The sequence below is a fragment of the Cetorhinus maximus genome, chromosome 10, assembly GCF_964194155.1.
Source record: "Cetorhinus maximus chromosome 10, sCetMax3.hap1.1, whole genome shotgun sequence".
Taxonomy (NCBI): Eukaryota; Metazoa; Chordata; class Chondrichthyes; order Lamniformes; family Cetorhinidae; genus Cetorhinus; species Cetorhinus maximus.
In genome coordinates, this window is record NC_135888.1 from 90,712,327 (window position 1) to 90,732,897 (window position 20,571).

General features: G+C 40.6%; 1 protein-coding gene across 1 annotated transcript in view; it reads left to right on the forward strand.

Annotated features, from left to right (window-relative positions):
- unc5a (unc-5 netrin receptor A) overlaps positions 1 to 20,571 on the forward strand; it is a 329,799-nt gene that overhangs the window by 261,804 nt on the left and 47,424 nt on the right. The gene's annotated exons all lie outside the window — the stretch shown is intronic.

Here is a 20,571-nt window from a genome sequence, read left to right on the forward strand (position 1 = left end):
TCCTCTCTGCAGATGCTGTCAGACCTGCTGAGTTTTTCCAGGTATTTTTGCTTTTGTTCTAGATTTCCAGCATCCGTAGTATTTTGCTTTTAATTTAATTTGTTTTTAAACTACTTTGAAATTGGCACTTTATCTAGTTTATAACAACAGTATTTCTTTCATATTTGCGAACTTCAGTCATCTCTAATATAACAATGTAAAATGACAGTTAAGTGGGCAAAAATTTGGCAGATGGAGTATAATGTGGGAAAAATTGAGGTTGCCTGCTTTGGTGGGAAGAATAAAAAAGCAGATTATTAATTTAAATGGAGAGAGGCTGCAGAAGGCTGCAGTACAGAGGGATCTGAGTGTTGTTACAAAAAATTAGCATGCAGCTACACCAAGTAATTAGAAAGGCAAATGGAATGTTACTGCAAAGGGGTCAGAGTATAAAAGTAAGGAAGTCCTGCTGTAACTGTACAGGGCATTAGTGAGACCACACCTAGAGTACCTAGAATTTTAGATTCCTTATTTAAGAATGGATAAACTTGCATTGGAGGTAGTTCAGAGAAGGTTCAATAGATTGATTGCTGGGATGAAAAGATTGTTGAAAAGGTTGGGCAGATTGGGCCTATATTCTTTTGAGTTTAGAAGAATGAGAGGTGATCTAATGGAAACATATAAAATTCTGAGGGAGCTTGAGAGGTAGTTGCGGAGAGAGTGTTTCCTCTCATGGGGGAATCTAGGGCAAGGGGGCATAGTTTCAAAATAAAGGGTCTCCCATTGACAGATGCAGAGGAATTTCTTCTCTCAGAGGGTCATTAATGTTTGGAATTCACTACCCCAGAGAGCAGTGGAGGGTGGGTCATTGAATATATTCAAGGTTGAGTTAAACAGACTTTTGATCTATAAAGGAGTCAAGGGTTAAAGGGAACAGGCAGGAAAGTGAAGTTAAAGCCACAATCAGATTAGTCATAATCTTATTGAATGGCAGAGCAGGCGTGAGGAGTCAAACGACCTACTTCTGCTCCTATTTCTTATCTTCTTATGTGACAAATTAATATTGTATGTAAGCATTCAATTCAATGTTATTTATTTTCATTATGCCATTGTTTGTCTCGGTCAACATAATGTACACTATTCGTTGTTTGAGAGGTTGACAGAATGAAGCCAATGCTAAACATTGTTACTGATGAGTAAGAATTACTTCTGGGATGATAATTTCTGATAGTTTAAAAACTGATTCTAATTATTCAACTTATCCTACTTGAAACAGAACTACATCATGAGATATTTTGGCAATTGTTTCACCATTTTTCCATAGAAAGGATTTGTAAAAGGAGTTGCTTTAAATTTGGGTGTTTTAAAGCAAAAGATGCTTTAAAAGGTTTTTTAAAAATTCACCTAAATTAAAGAGATTAATATGCAAATAAAAGTTGCTTTCCGCAAAGCTTTTCAACAGAAAGCAATTCATTCATTTTTCTCAGTAATCGGAGAACACCATACGCCCACTGTATTAAAAGTCCTGAGAGGTTTGAAACGCCCTAGACCGTTAAGACTTCAAGTCAAATAAGATATCCCATGATTTGCAGAAGGTTGTTTCCAGTCACACAGGGGAATGCAGGATAAATGAGAAATGTTTCTGTACCACACCTCAGGGATGAGCTGGCTTTATATGCCTCATCTTCTCAGAGAAAGATATGAAGATCATGCGGTATTCAACCCACTTGGGGGCAGACTGAGCTGATCATTTTGCTTATTCATTTCTGATTCATTTTTTCTGGTTTGTGAGTTGGCATCTCAGGGAAAAGTGCCCCAAATGACAAGATCTTCATTCCAGGGAGGGGGCAAAGGTGCATGCTGGAATGGGCCTGCTATCCCTGGATGCAGATTGAAGGCAGCCATAGGAGCAGCCAAGTGCCAAGGCAGGCTGATTAAAAGGCCCGCCTTGGTTCTCGGGAACTTTCTGCCAGCTGCGTTGTCAAATGTTAGGCCCTATAACCCTCACCTCTCACACACCCCACCCCTCCCCATACCCCATCCATGCCAACTCATGCCAACCCAAGCCTCCCACTCACCCCAATGGCCCCGCACCCTCCATTCAGCCCAATGACGCTTATAGTCCCTATGCCAACTTAGTGCCAACTCATGCCAACCCATGCCCCCTACCTACCACATTTTCCCTTACTCACTCTGTGTCAGCTCATACTGAGATGAAATAAAATAAAGTTCTAAGTATCTATTACAGAAAAAAACCCTCATTCATTAAAGCCCATTCAATTGAAATCCCTCAAGTACTTAGACCTTATAAAAATAAACTCACATCAAAGACTGTGAATCCTTTAATAATTTCTTAAAGCTGTCAATCATACTGTGAACTTGCAGCACCCCACCCCCCCCCCACCCCATGTGATAATGACAGGTTGTGGAAGCAGTCAAGCAGTAATAATACTATAGTGAAGAGTTATGTGTTTTCAGCTCAGAGACACAGGCAGGCGATTCCCCTTTTTCAAAATACAAAGGGCCAGCTATTTAAATAACTTAACAGCTTGACAGCCCCAAAGATCTTATCCACCTTTTACGAGCATATACGCCTACTCTAAAAAATCATAACACTTAGACTGTGGGGTAAGCCCTCACTTGAGCAAAAATTGTGCCTGTTTGAACTCAGCAATAAGTTGAAATGGCCCTGCTGGAGTATCCCCCATATGTGAGTCACGTCCCATCCCATTACCCCTGCCAGCAAAAATAGGATCTGTCAGAGATGGAAATGAGACTGCCAGATCTTAGTTCCTAGCACTGTTACAGATAAGCTGTGGAGTCTCCATGTCTCCGTGAAAATCTAGGCGCTCTTCTCTTTAAAAAGTGGACCAATGATCTAATTGAGGTCATTAAAATGATAAAGGCATTTGATAGGGTAGGTACGGAGAAATTATTTCCTCTCGCAGGGAAAGCCAGAACAACAATACATAATCTAATAATTACAGCTAGCCCAATAAGGAGTGAAATCAGGAAGAGCTTTTCAATTCACAGGTTAATGGAACTCTGGAAATTGCTTCCCAAAAGGCTGTGGATGTTTAATAAAAATAGAAATTTTCAAGATTGAGGCCAATGAGAGTTTTGAGATGGGGGTATTGTGGCAAAGGTATCGAAGACATATAGAGCACTGACAGGTCAATAGCATTAATGTGTAGATCAGCCAAAATCTAAATGAATCGTGGAACAAGCTTGAGGGGCTGAAGGACCAACTCCTGTCCTTATCTTGCTATCATCATTAGGGATGCACGATACATTGACATAACAGATTGATTAACTGAACTTGAAAAGATATTTGACACAAACACACCATTTGTAGCAGATTTCAAGAGTCCAGTGGAGAAAATATTGATATCATACTTCTTAAAAATGAAGTAATTTTGTAATTACTCATTGAGCTATTAGTACCTAGTATTAGAGCATTACTGTTGAACTTTCCTTGTTTTAATCCTATTGACATACTATCTAATGTTCAATTTTTTTCTGCAATTGGAAATTCAACTGATCATCAGCCAAATTACCTATGTTTTGGGATTTGTAAAAAAATAAACGGAAATAGAATACTTTTAATTAGTAATTCAATTCAAATCTTTTTTCCAAAATTTACATGGCTGTTGACAGTTCACTGACAGGCATAAATTTTCACTCACATAATGTACAAAAGCACTTTGGCTGCTGAGATCAAAACTTTACTGGCCAGGATTTTGCAATGGTAATGTTGGTGAAACTGTCAGCGTCACTGTCAATATTCCATTGAAACTGACAGCAACTTTAAGAATCTGCACATGCAGAAATCCAGAAGTTGCTGTTAGTGATTCTATGCTTCTCCAGGTGGTACATTGTTGAGGCACCCCCAAACTAGAAACAATGAGAAATTTGTGAATTGTCAAGAACTTCTACTTTTATGCTGCTATGCTCACCGCAAAACATCTTGAAAAAGTTACAACTTGTTGTGTTATAACTTTATTGTGTCAATGATGGCTCAGTTGGTAGCACTTTCACCTCTGAGTGAAAATTCTGAGTTCTACTCAGTCCTACTCCAGGGCTTGAGCACAAAAATCAAAGCTGACACTCTAGTGCAGCACTGATGGAGTACTGCACTGTCAGTGGTGCCGCCTTTTGAATGAGGTGATAAACTGAGACCCTATCTGCCCACTTATGTGGGTGTAAAGGATCCCATATATTTTGAAGAAAAGCAGGAGAGTTATCACTGGTGTCCTGGCCAATATCTATTCCTCAGATTATCTGGTCATTGTCACATTGCTGTTTGTGCGAGTTTGCTGTGTTTCGAGTTCAATGATTGCGGTACTTTCTCATTGTAGGTCTTTATTAAACTGATTGTAAGATGGCAGCTTACAGAGCTTCCCTCATGGTAGAGGTCACATGACTATAGCAAGCCACACAGGACATGTAGCACTATTGCATTTCAAAACCCAAACACCCCTCTTTTCATAATGAACAAAATATCTAACATGCCCATTTTTGTAACAAACAGAAGACACACTTGTATGCACAGTCATGTGTAACTGTGAATTACCCAAGTTACCCACTATACAACTACTGTTTTCATGCATTAACACTGTTTGTTTTACTAGTTATTCTGTGCAGCTGCATTTCATACATAGTCTTTAAATCGTGCAGGTCCCTTAATGGTATGTGTATGCATTGTCATTGGCTGTTCATTTGGATGATGTTACTTGTCCTGAGAGTGTCTTTCCCATGGTTCTTGTTGCTATGGTACCTCTTGGTACCTCTTGTTGTTCCATGTCCATTGTCGGGGGCAATTGGATCTCTGTGAGTGATGGTCATTCTATACTCTGTACAGCTGGTGAGATCCCATCTTCCTGACCAGCCGACTGCAGTGAAGGAACAGCTTTGCAAGTTGTTCAGATATGCCTTCGGTTGCACCAGTATATTTGGTCACTCACTTCCATCGCATATGGTTAAGATGACAATGTCTGTCATCAATGGCTCTCTAGCTTGTTTAGTTTGGCACTTGTTACAAGCACTGCAGTGGCCTATGTGATCTTTAATTTCATTGCTCATGTTTGGCCAGTAGAGCATTTCTCTTGTCTTTCTCAGACTTGGCTCAAATCCTTAATGGCTTGCATGGATGCGCTTCACCATCTCTCCTCTCAGCTCCCTAGGGATGATGACTCTATTTCCTTTGTACAAGATGGGCTGTCAATTCATCTCAGTATGCCCAATATGGTCTTGTGACCACAGGTGTGCCCTTGAGGCTCTCAGGTCATCCTTTCATCACTACTTCTTGTAGCACTTGGAGAGTTGCATCTAGTTAGATAGTTTGCTTGATTTGAGCAAGGTACTTGATGGTCAGGTTTAATGTCTCTGCAGGGTTGATGAATTCTAGATCATATCTAGCTGCTGCTTCACATTGAATCTGGAAGATTTCACATTCTGTTGTAGTATCCTCAACGTTCTTCTTGGGGAGTGCTGCTCTCAACAGCATGTCTGTGATGTACATCTGTTTCCCTTGCTTGTAAGTCATATCCAGGTGATATCTCAGTAAACTAAATAACATTCTTTGTGGATGCTTTGGAAGAGATAGCAACAGTTTGAGGAAGACGCTTTGAAGTAGCTTGTGGTTGGACTCCACTGTTACATTGCCTCTCCCAAGCAGGAATTTATGAAAATATTCACAAGCAAAAACAATAGCCAGGCACTCTTTCACGATCTGAGCATAGCATCATTCAGCTTGCGTTAGTGTCCTGGATGCAAATGGAACTGGTTGTCCTTGCTGCATTAAGGTTGCTCCAAGACCTGTCTCACTGGCATCCCACTCCGAGGTGGCTTCATCATTGACATCATAGTATTTCCGTCCTGGTGTTGCTGTCACCAGTTGTTTGATTTTAGTGACTGTTGCTTCTTGTCCTGTGTCCCAATACCACTGCACCTCTTTAGCAGTGAGCTTGTCTAATGGTTCACACTCCGATGAAAAATTAGACAAATATTTAGCTAAATAGTCCACAAATCCAACAAATTGTTGCATTGCTTTCATATCTGTTGGTTGCTGCATCACTACTACACCCCTCACCTTGTCAGGAGCTGGACGAAGATGTTTTGCTGTCAGTACATGACCTATGTACTTGACTTCAGGCATCTTCAGTTGCAATTTTTTCTTGTTCAGCTTCAGGTTCATCCAGTGAGCTCTCTCCAGCAGTCGTATTAAATGCTGATTATGGTCTGCTATGGCTTCGCCATTGTGTCTTCACATCCATAGACTAGTAGATCATCCACTATGGCTTCCACTCCGGGAAGATCACTGACTATCTCATGCTGTCTGTGTTCATACTCTTCTGGAGCCATGGAATCTTAGAGCAGAGTTTTTTTAACCTTGGTCTTGGAACAAGCATGTAGTCTCATCTGGAGCCTCTAAATAAAGTTTACTGTTTCTCACAAGAAACCCATTCTGCACTTCAAGTTGATTACAATTGGCGACAAGGATAAATAGCACCGACACAGCACCTCGCCTCACGACTGTGAGTATTCCAATATTTTAAGGGAAGAAAGAAAGGAACTCACCAGCAATGCCTCTCTTTGGCAGAATTGACCCATACGACTCATCTGTCAAGGACAGGAACCAGTACATTGAGCGATTATGTTTCTACTTTGTAGCTAACAAAATAACGGCAGAGGAGAAACAGAAGGCAACCCTCCTAAGTGACTGCGGGAGCAAAACCTATAACCTAATCCATAGCTTGACTGTTCCGAACATGCCAAATTCCAGCTCCTTCACTGAGCTAGTAGACCTCGTGAAAGGACATTTTCAGCCTAAACCCTCAACACTAAATGCTCAGTGATCATGCAAAGATTCAAGTTTAACTCTCGAGTGTGGGCCCCCGGTGAGTCGATCACAATGTAGATCACAAAATTAAAACAGTTAACAGAGCACTGTGACTTTGGTGATATTTTAAACAACACTTTGCAAGATCATTTGCTTGCCAGCATAAATACTGGAAGCAGCTCACAAGTAATCCAGAAGTTAAAGTGTTACCATTGTGGGGGAAATCATGCACCTGAAGTCTGTAGATTTAAAGAGACAGGATGCCACTACTGCCACAAAAAAGGGCATGTTGTTAAACAATGCAGGACTAGATCAAGGCAGCCATTCATACATCAGGTCAAGTTTAAGGAAGTGTACAATGTAGATGAGCCAGAAGTTACTGAGGCTGATGCTTATTCTCTACATAATCTGAAGGTCAGGAAAAATGAACCAATCACTATTACTCTTCAAGTAAATGGAAAGCCTCTGCTCATGGAGGTGGACACAGAAGCAGCGACCATAGTGGTGGGAGAACTCATCTTTAAATACCTCAGAGAAGGTACCCAACCTTTGAGTTTGGAGCAAACCGCTGCTCTGTTATAAACATATACAGGAGAAGCAATACAGGTGAAAGAGGCATCACCTCTGTACCTGTATCATACAGACAGCCCAGGTGCCAATAATTGTTGTAACAGGAGAAGGACCTAGCCTTCTGGGCCGTGATTAGTTAAAAGAAATCGGACTGAATTGGTCAGAAATCATTCAGGTCAGGAGGAAATCCTGAGTTGACAAAGATAATGGTGTCTTTTGGAATGAGATAGAAGAACCAAAGGACCTTCACAGGAAGCAAGGATCCTTCAGGTCAGAGTTGGTTCCACAGGAAAATCATGAAAAGAAGCTAAATGAATGCAGAGCCACTCTGAACCAACTGAAGAAACAGTTGGAAGAAAAAAAACAACAGTGTTCAATATTCCAAGAGGAAGCCAAAAGATACAAACAAGAGACAGAATAACTGAAGAATCAGTTGATTGAGGAAAAAGAGGCATTATAAGGAAAAGTCATGGAACTTTCCAAGGTGCGAATGGGTAGCTCAACCCCCGAACTGAACCAAGTTAAGATTTCACCAGAAAGAAATTCGGCCGACAGTGAAATCAGAATGAAGGATGAGATAAAACCCTGTGGTAAACACAAAAAGTAAAAACAGAAATCAAATCTGAAAAGCCAGTAGGATATGTATCCAGAACACTTTCTGTAGCCGAGAAAGGTTACTCGCAAATTGAAAAAGCGGATTTATCTATTGTATTTGGAGTAAAGAAGTTCCATCAATATTTGCACGGTCAACACTTCACCATAGTGTTAGATCACAAACCACTGTTAGGTTTGTTTAGTGAAGATAAGGCAATCACACCGATAACCTCTGCTAGAATTCAAAGATGGACTTTAATTTTGTTGGCATACGAGTACACTTTTATGCACTGTCCAGGTGTGCATATAGTAAATGTAGACACCCTCAGTCATCTCCCTTTGCCAAATAGTATTACACAGGTTCCAGTACCTCAAGATGTAGTACTTGTGTTGCATTTCCTGGGCTCATCACCAGTCTGCGCGAGACAGATAAAGAATTGGACAAATCGGGATCTTGTTTTAGCAAGAGTCCGTGAACAAGTATTACAAGCTTGGTCAAATGCACAAGTCCCTGAAGAATTAAAACAATCTTTGTATGTAGATCCAAACTGAGTTGTCAAGATGGTATCTTGATAAGGGGAGCAAGAGTAGTTATCCCTGTCAAAGGAAGAGAACCTTTATTAGAAGAACTTCATAGTGTACATCCTGGTACTTCTAAAATGAAGATGCTTGCGCGAAGCTATATCTGGTGGCCAGGTATAGACAGTGATATAGAAAAAATGGTGAAACACTGTCTCCAGTGCCAGCAACAGCAGAAATTACCTGTTTCAGCTCCACTGCATCCATGGGAATGGCCTGGTCAACCCTGGGTTAGACTACATATCGACTATGTAGGTCCATTTCTAGGTACCATGTTTATTGTGATTATCGACACACATTCCAAATGGATGGATGTGTTTGAAGTGAGATCACCTCCTTCGTTTGCAACCATCGAAAAACTGTGCCAGAGTTTCAGTGTTCATGGTTTACCTGAAGTTATTGTGTCAGACAATGGTACTGCTTTCACTAGCACTGAATTCCAAAGATTTGTGAATCTAAATGGGATTAAACACATCAGAATCAGAACCGTACCATCCCTCGTCCAATGGCTTGGCAGAAAGAGTAATGCAAATCTTTAAAACAGGCATGAAGAAACTATCAGAGGGAGCATTAGAAACACGAATTTCAAGTTTCCTGTTCAGCTATCGCACAACTCCTCATGTGACCACTGGTTTAAGACCTTCAGAATTGTTAATGAAGCACCGACTTCATACAAGATTGAGCCTAGTATTCCCTAATTTAGTGGGGTATGCAGAGAGAAACCAGGGTAGTCAGAAAGTGAATCAGTTCACAGTAAAGATCGAGAGTTTACTGTGGGAGAGGCAGTTTTTGTACAAAATTTTGCGATTGGACCAAGATGGGTCCCTGGTACAATCATCTCTGAAACAGGACTTTTATCTTTTCAAGTAGAAGTGGAAAACAGGATTGTTAGGAAACATGTGGATCATCTTGAAGTCGGGAAACCCTCCAACAAACCAGTTAATCCACCTGAAATCAAAGTGGAAATTGTGGTGCCAGATCGACAAAGAATTGACATGCCTGATGTCTCTGTTAAAGTAAATAATTCTGAACTGCCACTGTCTAGGGATGTCCCTGGTGCTGCAGTTCCTGTTCAAGTTGATCCAATGGTTGCGTCGCTCTACCTGAATCCAAAAACCTCCTCAAAGACTAAATTTGTAATGACATGAACTGTGCATAATTGAGTACAATATGGGATATTTTTTTGTAAATACGAGGGTAAAACAAAATTAAAGGGGAAGGATTGTAGTACTTGTAAGTTAAACCATTTCTCACTGTTATGGGGATCATGTGACTGTACCGATGGATCAGTCCTAAACGCGGGGAATCATCGGGCCGGAGTTTTTTTAGCCTTGGTCTTGGAACAAGCATATAGTCTCATCTGGAGTCTGTTAACAAAGTTTACTGTTTCTTACAAGAAACTAGTCCTGCATTCCAAGTTTATTCCACCATCCTTCGTATCTAGGGTAGTAAAGATCTTTGCCTTGGCAAGTTGTGGCAAAATTTCTTCAATGGTTGGCATGAGGTAGTGAGATCGCTTCAGTGCTTTATCTAGATCCTTTGGGTCTAAGCATATTCACAGCTTTCCAGGTTGTTTCACTGCTACCATGATGCTAATCCAGTCAGTAGGAGTTGTCACTTTCCTGATCAATCCCTTCTTTTCCAGCTCTTCTATCTTGTCTTTTAGGCTTGACTCGAGGGCAGCTGGAACTCTTCTCAACAGATACTGAACTGGTCTAACACTCTCATCTACTTCAGAATGATATTCTCCTGGTAAACATCCCAACACTGTAAACACACCCTTGAGCTTCTCTAGGATCACTGGTTTTGTGTGCTACAACACGTTGTAAATCTCTGTTGGCACATTCAGGGATACCAGTCCAAGCTTTAGACCTGTTCCAGCTGACATGAATAGCCATTGCATCCCATCTGGAACTCTGGATCTTCCTTCTTACCATTGCATTGGACTCTCAGACTAATTTGTCCCCTCGGTATGAGTGTCATGCCATCATATAGCCTCAACCTTCCTTTTGAGGGCTTCTTTTTTGGATTGCCATGTTGAGCCACTTCGCACAGGTCTGTGAAGTTTATAATGTTGCATGACGCACCAGATCTATCTGACACTTCTTATTCGCTTGACACTCTCCTTCTGCGGTCATCATTGTGACAGTCATAACTATTTGTCACTTATAGACTTGAAGGAACCAACCTGTTGCATCATGTATAGTGCTTCATCAGACCCTTCTGTTGATATCTCTCCAGTGGCCATCTGTATAGGCTTATTTTGCCTCTTTCTAACCTAACACTTGTGTGCAAAATGATTCAGCTTCTTGCAGTTAAAACATTGCTTTCCCCATGCTAGACAATCCATCTTTCCCTTTGTATGATTTCTTCTGCAGTATTTGCAATCTGCCCTTTGTCCACGATTGTTCTGCTCTTTCAGTCTATTATATCTTTCAGCATAATGTATCTCCTGGTCTGCTTTGTCACACATGTGCGCTAACTGACATTTTACAAGCTCCACATTTCTATCCATGCCTATCACTTCCCTGAGCATAAGTTTAAGTTTCTCCTCTTTCAAGAGACTTGCTCTCACTGAGGGCTCTCGTAGGCCTAAGACTGTTCGATCTTTAATCATATTGTTTTTCAGATACCCAAATTCACATGATTCTGCAAGCTGTGTTACTGCAGTCACATAAGGCTGAATCTTCTGGCTGATGTGCAGTTGGCAGATCCCACACATCAGTGCTTAAAATGTTGTGTGCTGATGTCGCACGAGCGTCCCGACGTCAGCGGGCGGCATCGCGATGTTTCGCTTGGTGGGCGCACTATGCAGCGGGACATTAATTAAAGGCCTTGTTAAGGCCATTAAGTCACCGATCGACCAGGATTTTGAGGGGCCCGTGTGAACTTCGGGTCGGCGCACGGGCCCAACGGGTAGGCGGGTAAGTGATTTTTTTACAAACCTCATCCAATGGCGGGATGAGGTTTGATATTGGAATTAAAAAAGCTTAATAAAGTTTTTGTGTATTTCATTAACATGTCCCATCTCGTGTGACATTTTCACATAAGGGGGACATGTTAATGATTTTTTTATTTTTCTATTTTTAATGTTTCACAGTGTTTCAGCGATCTCCTTGAGGCAGCACTTTGCCTCAGGGAGATGTGCGCTCTTCCGCATGCATACGCGAAAGAGCGCACTCTCATAGTTGGGGAATCCACCACCCCACCACCACCCCCACCCCCCACCCCCCCCCACCCCCCTGCCCGCACAGGGAGCACATAGCGCTTCCCATTGGGCGACACGCTGGGCGGGCCTTAATTGGCCCGCCCACGTAAAATGGCGGCGGGGCCCACTTTGGCGGCGGCGATCGGCTGCCTGCCCGCCGCAGAGTCAGCCGGGCCTGCCCGCCCATCAAGGGCAAAATTCTGCCCATGCTGTTCAATGAGCTCATTTGCACCTTGAGCTCTCGTGTTGAATGCTTAGCATTCATAAGTAACATACCCTTGGGATTAAAAATGTGCATTGAAGGCTTTCAAAATCTTGGTCATCTGTTTCCTTTGTTCGTTGGATAGATTTAGGGTGGAATGCAATTTGTAGCAGTCCCTCCCAGCAGTGTTAGAAATGTGGCTACTCGAAATGGCTCCAGCTTGTTATTTAAATCTGTTGCCAGCTCGTAATTCTGCCATTGCAAGTGGAAAACCGCCGATTCTGCCACATATCGCCTTTCACAGGATCTGGAAGGGAGAAGTTTACAGCCATGTTAACTCACCCAATATTTTACTTGCAGCCTTTGGTTTGAGTTTGCTTCCCCATGACTTTTTTCAGCAGTTTTTAGCAAATTTGAACATCTCTGTGCGCCTGAGCTGCAGCATTTTCAGGGCCTAAAAACTCTATTTCCAATTCACGCCTGATACCATGTTTTGTGTTAAAAGACAGCGGTGCTTTCTCAGTAAGCCTTTATTGAACTGATGTAAGGTGGCAGCTTACTAAGCTTCCCGCATGGCGGAGGTCACATGACTATAGCAAGCCGGATAAAACATGTAGTACAGTTGCATTTCAAATCCCAAACATGCTAAGCACAAATCGGCTGCCACATTTCCTACATTACAACAGTGACTACACATCAAAAAAGTGCTTCATTGGCTATAAAATGCATTGAGACATCAGATTATCATGAAAAGTGTTATATAAATGCAAGTCTTCTTTTTTCTTAAATGAGATATAACTGGATTTTTAATTGCGTATTAATTTCATAATTGCTGCTATCCTATACCCTATGAGCTGAAAATCCGATTTTATATTTTTTGAATATCATATTACTTTAAAAAAGTAATTTTAAAAATTTTATTTTATCCTTTATCTTAATCCATTCATAATCATTTATTTTGTTACCTAAAAGATTGAATTAAAAGTGAATTACATTATGTGCTCTTACCTTGCTGATTTGCTGTATGAATACTTTCACATGGCTGCTTACCAACTTGCTGACATCACTTCCGCTCCTTGCCAAGACATCCCCTTGACTTGGCACCAGATTTAAACTGCCTTTGGGAAAAGGGAAAACCACGGCAATGGATCACCAGATCTTTGTGGGTGGCTTCCTTGAAGGTCAGTGACAAGCAACATTGCGTTGTCACTGACTGCAAAATCTGGCCTACTATATGTATGACATATAGTGGAAATAAAATCATATACTGCAACACTGCAGTGCTGCAGATGATACAAAGACACATTATAGTATTTGTCTGTTTTTCTGGTTGATTATATTAGACCCTGTTGTAAAACAGGAGAGACACTGACAACAGAAGTAAACTTACAAGTTTACGTTTCTGTTTCTTGACTAATTAAGCTGCCTCAGTCACAATTTCTTCAGTGATAATCACATAGGTTGTTTCCGATTTGCTGAAACAGCTACATATTTAAATATAATCAAGTCTGTTGTAATGTACTGTTATGAACTATTCACTTTTTCCTTAGAGTATCATCCATCTACCCACCTATATACACAAAAGTGTAATTAAAAAACCAAAAATGGTTCATATAACTAGATATGATTTAGTGCCACAGCTTGATATAATTGACATTATTAATGTCAATGCTGTGCAATGACTGTTTATAACTGTTGATTACAGCATACTTACAATCATGCATTTCAGGTTATAATCCATTGCATTTACTTGATAATTTTGAAAGCCTTTGTGAATTATCACAATACAACGTACATTACTGAAATTATGAATTACTTTTTTATTGTATTTTAAGTATGAGAATTAAAACAACATAAATTTTGAATAAATTAATATCAATGGTATAACATACAACTAGACTTATAATTCTTCAGTTGTTTGCATGTTCACTTGACAGTGTGTGCTTGTATAACACTGTGACAAAATGCTAAGATGTTCTGATATCACAATTTCTTTTCTGTTTTTGCCATTTTTTGAGGTATAAAAATTAGACCATGGACTTATTGACAGTTCTGATACCCACATGCTGCATTAAACAGCTGGCACAACTGATTGTAACAACTGACAGTGCCCAACCAAATAGTACTTAATCTAATGTATGTGAAAAATTCCCAAACATAAATCACCTCAGAACTTCCAAACTCAGTGTAGCATTGGTCTGGGGTCTGATTTTAATAGGCTACACTGAGCAGAAAAATAGAAGTTGCACTCCAAAAATTGCAGGGCTGCACCTACTGCTCCATTTTCACTCCCAATGTGCCTGCCGCCACTCACAAGGATGCCTCAGATGCCCAAAGCTAGTCGTGTTATGATGCAGCAGGTGATATGTGTCTGGTGGACCAAATCCACAAGGAAAACTTGGCCACGCTATCACAACGGTTTTGCAACTTGTATTTATTATGAGAAGATTTGTGTACTGAATTCAGAAGTAGTGAGTCCACTAACAGCTTTAGAGATTTAAAAAAATTAAATTAAAACATTTATTAACAAAAGAAAGGAATTCAAACACAGACATAAGATTATAGTTACACGATTAATTAGTCTTAACAGTTCCAAAAATTCTTAATTAAACAGGCTCCCAACTACACAACCCTTTTAAGGCAACAGTCCAAAAAAGATTTTAAATTTAAATAAGCAATTCAGCAAGGTTACCACAGAACCCACTGGACAGTGGAATTCCAAAGGCTTTTAACACGACTTTAGTTACTGACACAGCAGAGTTCTGCAAACGTGACTAGAGGCTTTCCCCCAAGGCTGCTTTATATGGTGTACCTTTCAAGATGTTACAAGGCCACCTCAACATAACCTTCCATCCTTCTTTATAAATGTTTCCCTCTCTTTAATGTGTAAAACCCCATTGTTCTACATGTCTTCAGAAATTTACTTTTCCCATAATATAAAAATCTTTCATGTTGCCAATATGGTTAGTACCTTTTGGAAAAATAAACATACTACTTGGCTTTGCTTATCTTGTTAGTTGTAAACATCCTACCATCCCTTTGAAAATCAAACAACCCCTTCACTTATCTAAAAATGCAAATTTCATTCACACTCTCTCTGTAGAACCCTCGTCCTAGCTTATCCATCTTTATTTCAAAAGTCTGCTTACTAACTCTTTTGTTAATTTCAACCTTGCAGTCCTTCTGACTCTAATTCAATTAAATCAGTCACACAGACAGAACCATCCACACTCACACCCATAAGCCTACAATAATATTATGAATAATATTATTGTTTTGTGACAGTAGGACTCGCATTGTTGTATTTGAATCAGAATCCTATTACATCAATAGGACTCCAATGTTATTTTCACTGGAAAACGCAAAGAAGTACACAGTGCTGGACTCAAAATGCTATTGAAAGGAGTACTTACATTTAGAACTCAGATTGTTGGGATATGTTTACAATTCACCTGGCTGGATTTATTTTTAGAAATTACAACTTGCCTTTAACATAATAAAACATCCTAAGACACTTCACAGGAGAGGAATAAGATAAAAACCGACACTGAGCCAAAAGAAAAGATATTAGGATGGGTGATTAAAAGCTTGATCAAAGTGATAGGTTTTAAGATCAGAAAGAAGAGAGAGGTGGGTGGGGAGTGTTTAGGGAGAAAATTACAGATCTTAGAGATTAAGCCATGTCAGCCATGGCTCAATTGGTAACTCTCTCTCCTCTGCAGCACAAGATTAAGGGTTCAAGACCCCCTCCAGGGCTTGAGCACAAAAATCAAAGCTGATATTCCAGTATAATACTGAGGGAGTGCTACACTGTTGAAGGTGCAATGTTTTAGATGAGATGTTAAACAAAGACTCCATTTACCCTCTCAGGTGGATGTAAAAGATCCCATGGCACTATTTTGAAGAGGAGCAGGGGAGTTATCCTCAGTATTAGAAAGAGAAAATACTGGAAAATACTCAGCAAGTTATGCAACACCTGTGTAGAGAGAGAAAATCGAGATTAACATTTCAGGTCTGCGACCTTTCATCAGAATTGGGAAATATTAGAGGTGTAATAGGTTTTAAGCAAGAGGTGGGTGGGACAAGGTCAAAAGGAAGGTCTATGATAGGGTGGAAGACAAGACGGATTGAATGACAGAAAAGTCAGTCCTCTCTACAGACCTATCCCTTAATTTAATTTCCCATTTCATTTCAGCCAACTCTGCCTTCATGCCCTCATAAGTGCTCTTATTGAAGTTTAAAACACTAGTCTTAGATCCACTCTTCTCTGTTTCAAACTGAATGTGAAACTCAATCATGTAATGATCACTGCTGTCTAGGGGCACCTTCACTATGAGGTCAATAATTAATCATGTCTCATTACACATTACCAAATCTAGTGTAGCCCCTCTGGTTGGCTCTAGAACATGCCGCTCTAAGAAACTGCCCCAAAAGCACTCTATGAACTCATCATCCAGGCTACCTTTGCCAATCCAATTCATCCAATCTGTATTTAGATTAAAAGCACCCATGATTATTGCTGTACCTTTTTCAAAAGCCCCCACTATTTCTTCCTGTATATCCCACCCTACAGTGTGGTTATTGTTAGAGGGCCTACAAACCACCCCTACAAGTGACTTCTTACCTCTACTATTTCACAAACTGATTCTATATCCTGATCTCTAGAACCTTGGCCATCTCTCTCTATTGTATCAATGCTATTTTTAATTAACAGAGCTACCCATCCACCTTTTCCTAGCTTCCTGTCCTTCCTAAATGTCATATATCCTTGAATATTCAGATCCAAGAATTTGTCATCTTGCAGCCATGCCTCTGCAATGTCTATCAAATCATACATATTTATTTCCATTTGTGCTGTCAGTTCATCTGTGGCTTCCAGTGGCCTGTTGTTTTAATTCTCCACCTTCCTCTCACATTGACATTCCTGTCCTCGGCCTACTGCACTGTTCCAGTGAGGCTTAACATAACATAACAGGAACAGCACCTCATCTTTCAATTAGGCACTTTAAAGCTCAATTCAACATTGAGTTCAACAATTTCAGATTGTAAACTCTTTTCCCCCATTTTGTTTCTTTTTTTCTAGGCAGATCTTTTGTTTGTTTGTTTCTTTTCTTGCCCCATCTCCATTCCTTTTGGCCCTGGAGGATTAACTTTCCTGCCATTCAATCTCTCCTGTCTTCCACCCTATCTCACGCCTTCCTCTTGTCTTTGTCTCACCCACCCTTTACTCGACAGCTATTACATCTCTAACTTTTCCCAGTTCTGATGACAGGTCACAGAGCTGAAATGTTAACTCTGTTTCTCTAACCTGATGTTCTGAACCTGTTGAGTTTTTTTTCCAGCATTTTCAGTTTCTATTTCAGATTTCCAGCATTGGCAGTATTCTGCTTTTCAAGTTATCCTCAATGCCCTGGCCAATATTTATCCCTTAGTCACAAAAACAGGTTATGTCATTATCGCATTGCCATTTGTAAGGGCTTGCTATGCACAAATTGGTGCAATGTCTCCTACATTACAGCAGTGACTATGCTTCAAAAATACTTTATTGGCTGTAAAATACTTTGGAATGTCTGGTGGTCATGACAGACACTAAAGGCACTAAAGGCTGCCAAAGGTAGGTTGAAGGGAGTGGAGTTTTCACAGAGTAGGAAGAACATAGAGGATGGTATAGCTAGAGGAGATTACAGAAATAGGGAGAGATAGCACCATGACAAGATTTTAACACAAGAATGAGAATTTTAAATTTGCAGAGTTAGTGGACCAGGAGCCAGTGTGAGTCAGTGAGAAAGGGGCAATGGATGATCAGGACTTTGGTGCAGATTAGGATATGAAAAGGTGAATTTTGGATTAGCTTCAGTTCATGGATGGTCGAAGTCCGGAGGCTTTGAAAAGCCAGCAGGGCTTTGAAATAGTTAAATCCGAAGGTAATAAGAACATGGCAAGGGTTGAGCAGCAGATGGGCTGAAGCAGGAGCAGAGATGGATAATCGCTTAGAGTTGGAAGTTAGCATTTATTGTGATAAAGAAGGTATGGGGCCAGAAACTCAACTCAGGGTCAAATGGGATGCAGAGGCTGTGAACTGTTTAGTTCTGTCTAAGACAGTGGTCGGGGAGGGAGACAGAATCAATGGCAAGGGAACAGAGTTTGTGGTGATGTTAAGAAATGCAAATACTTGCCTTAATTTTAAATTGGCAGTTGGAGATTGGGAACTCGAGTCTCCTGTGCATGCACCGGCCAGGAAGTGGCCGCACATGCGCAGTTGAGGTCTTTTGCTGTCTTTAGGCTGGTAACTAGCCGTGCGCACCTCCGTAGATGCAAGGAAGAACAAATGACGTGAAAAGTAGATCAGGTGACCTGAACCAGAGCCCCATCATTGAGAAAGCGTCCCAAGGAGCATGACACATGGTGGTGAACCGAGGAGAGATCCCAGAAGAAAGTCCCAGGCGCAGAAAAAGTCAGGGATCGGAAAGAGGCCCCAGAAAGAAGTCCCTGGTAAGGGACAGAGACAGAGATCAGAAATAGGTCCTGATAAATAAAGTTGAAGAAAAAAAACAGAAAGATAGGCTCTGAGTTAAGGAGAGAGCTGCAAGGAGCAGACTTGAAGTGAAACGGGTTTGACAGAAGTCCTGAAGATCCGAAGAGGCAGCCAAAGGTTGGTGACTCCTTACTGCAGCCTTTTTGGAGCAGTGGTGTTCTGCTTGGCATGGCTGAGGATCAAAAATTGTGCTTTGAAGGTGAAGTTCAGATGTACTCAGAGATCCAGGCGATTTTGGAAGGCGAGATTGAAACCCTGGAGGTGAATCCTTGTTGAAGCCATCCATGTGGAAGCGATGTTTGGGAGAATTCCAAGGTAAGATCTTCAAAGTGGAGATTAGAAACCCTCGTAAGAAAGATAAAGTTTCAGTGAGACCAGTTGGCTCATAATGTGACAAATGTCTGGGTGTATTGTTGAGAAATCCATGGATTCTGCTTTGGTCACATCTGCCATTTACTTTGGTGTGTGGTGTGTCTGACCACATTTCACCTGCTCATTCATATCTACCTCATAATTAACTTGAATATTAGAGTATGAGATATATAATGTAAATTGTTTTATATTTCTGAATTTGTATATCTCTGTAAAGATATTACTGGTATAAAAGGGAAAGTCTGAGTTTGAATCATTTTCTTGTGTTTGTATTGAGATCTTTCCATTCTTTTTGCCTGATGAAATATAGTCCATTTTTTCTTAATTAATAAATATTCCATTATTGTGTTAAAAGTTCATCAGCAGACTCCTGTGAATTTGTTCAGTAACTTTCTTCTATGGTTTCTTAAAAAAAGTTAGCATCTATCAAGCCAGGGATCTGACTTGTCCAATATTAACATCAGCTGGGATCATAACAGTGAGGGTTGAAGATCATGGCTTTAGTCAATGCAATGCTTAACTGTAAGGAAGTTTAGCTCATCCAGGAATGGACATCAGGCAAGCAGGTTGACAACACAGGTTAAGAGATTCAGAAAGGTGGGGTTAGGTGTCATCAATGTACACGTGGAACCTGACATCATGTAGATGAGAAATAGAAGGGGGAAAAGGATAGATGTTTGGGGATTCCAGAGTTTGCTGGCATTGGGGTGTTAAGCAAAACCATTGTAGATTATTTGGTTAGGACTGGCTAGGTAAGTATGGAACCAGAAGAGGGCAATACTGTTCATCTGGACGATGGAGGAGAGGCATTGGAGGAGAATGGTGTGATTGACTATATGGATGCTTGTGCAGATAGAGAAGGATGAAGAACAATAGTACACCATGATCACAGTCAGATGGGATGTCATGTGTAGCTTTGATCAATGCTGTTTCAGGGCTGTGGCAGGGGTGGAAACTTGATTAGAGAGATTCAAACCTGCAGCTTCAAGAAATATAGGCACGGGATTAGAAAGGGATAATACAGTCAAGAATTTAGGCAACAAACAATGATTGGTGATAGGGCAAGATCCAATAGCGACACCTTTAAGTGCAACTATTCCATCACCAGCAGAGCTTATGTTGGTAGACCAGTGCGTACCAATTTACCTACTCTTACCCATTCTACTGTCCCAGAAACTAGGGAGCAATTTAACTACAAGAGAAGATGACCAACACGCATGATAGAAATGTGGGTACAGAATTGCCAATTTTTGAGTTGGGACAAGAAATTCACATCCAGGATCCCATGGAAGGTATATGGCAACCAGCTGAGATGACAAGGATTTGTTCAGAACCAAGGTTCTATGAAGTTATTACAAACAAAGATGCAATGATGAGGCAAAATTGAGGATAAATCAGTTCCATTCCAACTCCTCAACCACGGTACAGCCCTATTGCATCAAGAACAATATCCCAAATGCAACCAAGTACAACATCCAAGAATGACAACCCCACAGATCACTGTGAGCAATTAATGACATCTCCAGACAAGGTTACCATTCCAAGATCTGGCCATACCAGCAGGTTGCTTCTATGCTTTAGAGACTCATAGATTTATCAGTTCTATACACTTATGTAATGGTAACTAAAGATGAACATATATTGTAAATAGTCATACTACTTTGGAAGGGGGAAAGTACCTTTAAAAAGAA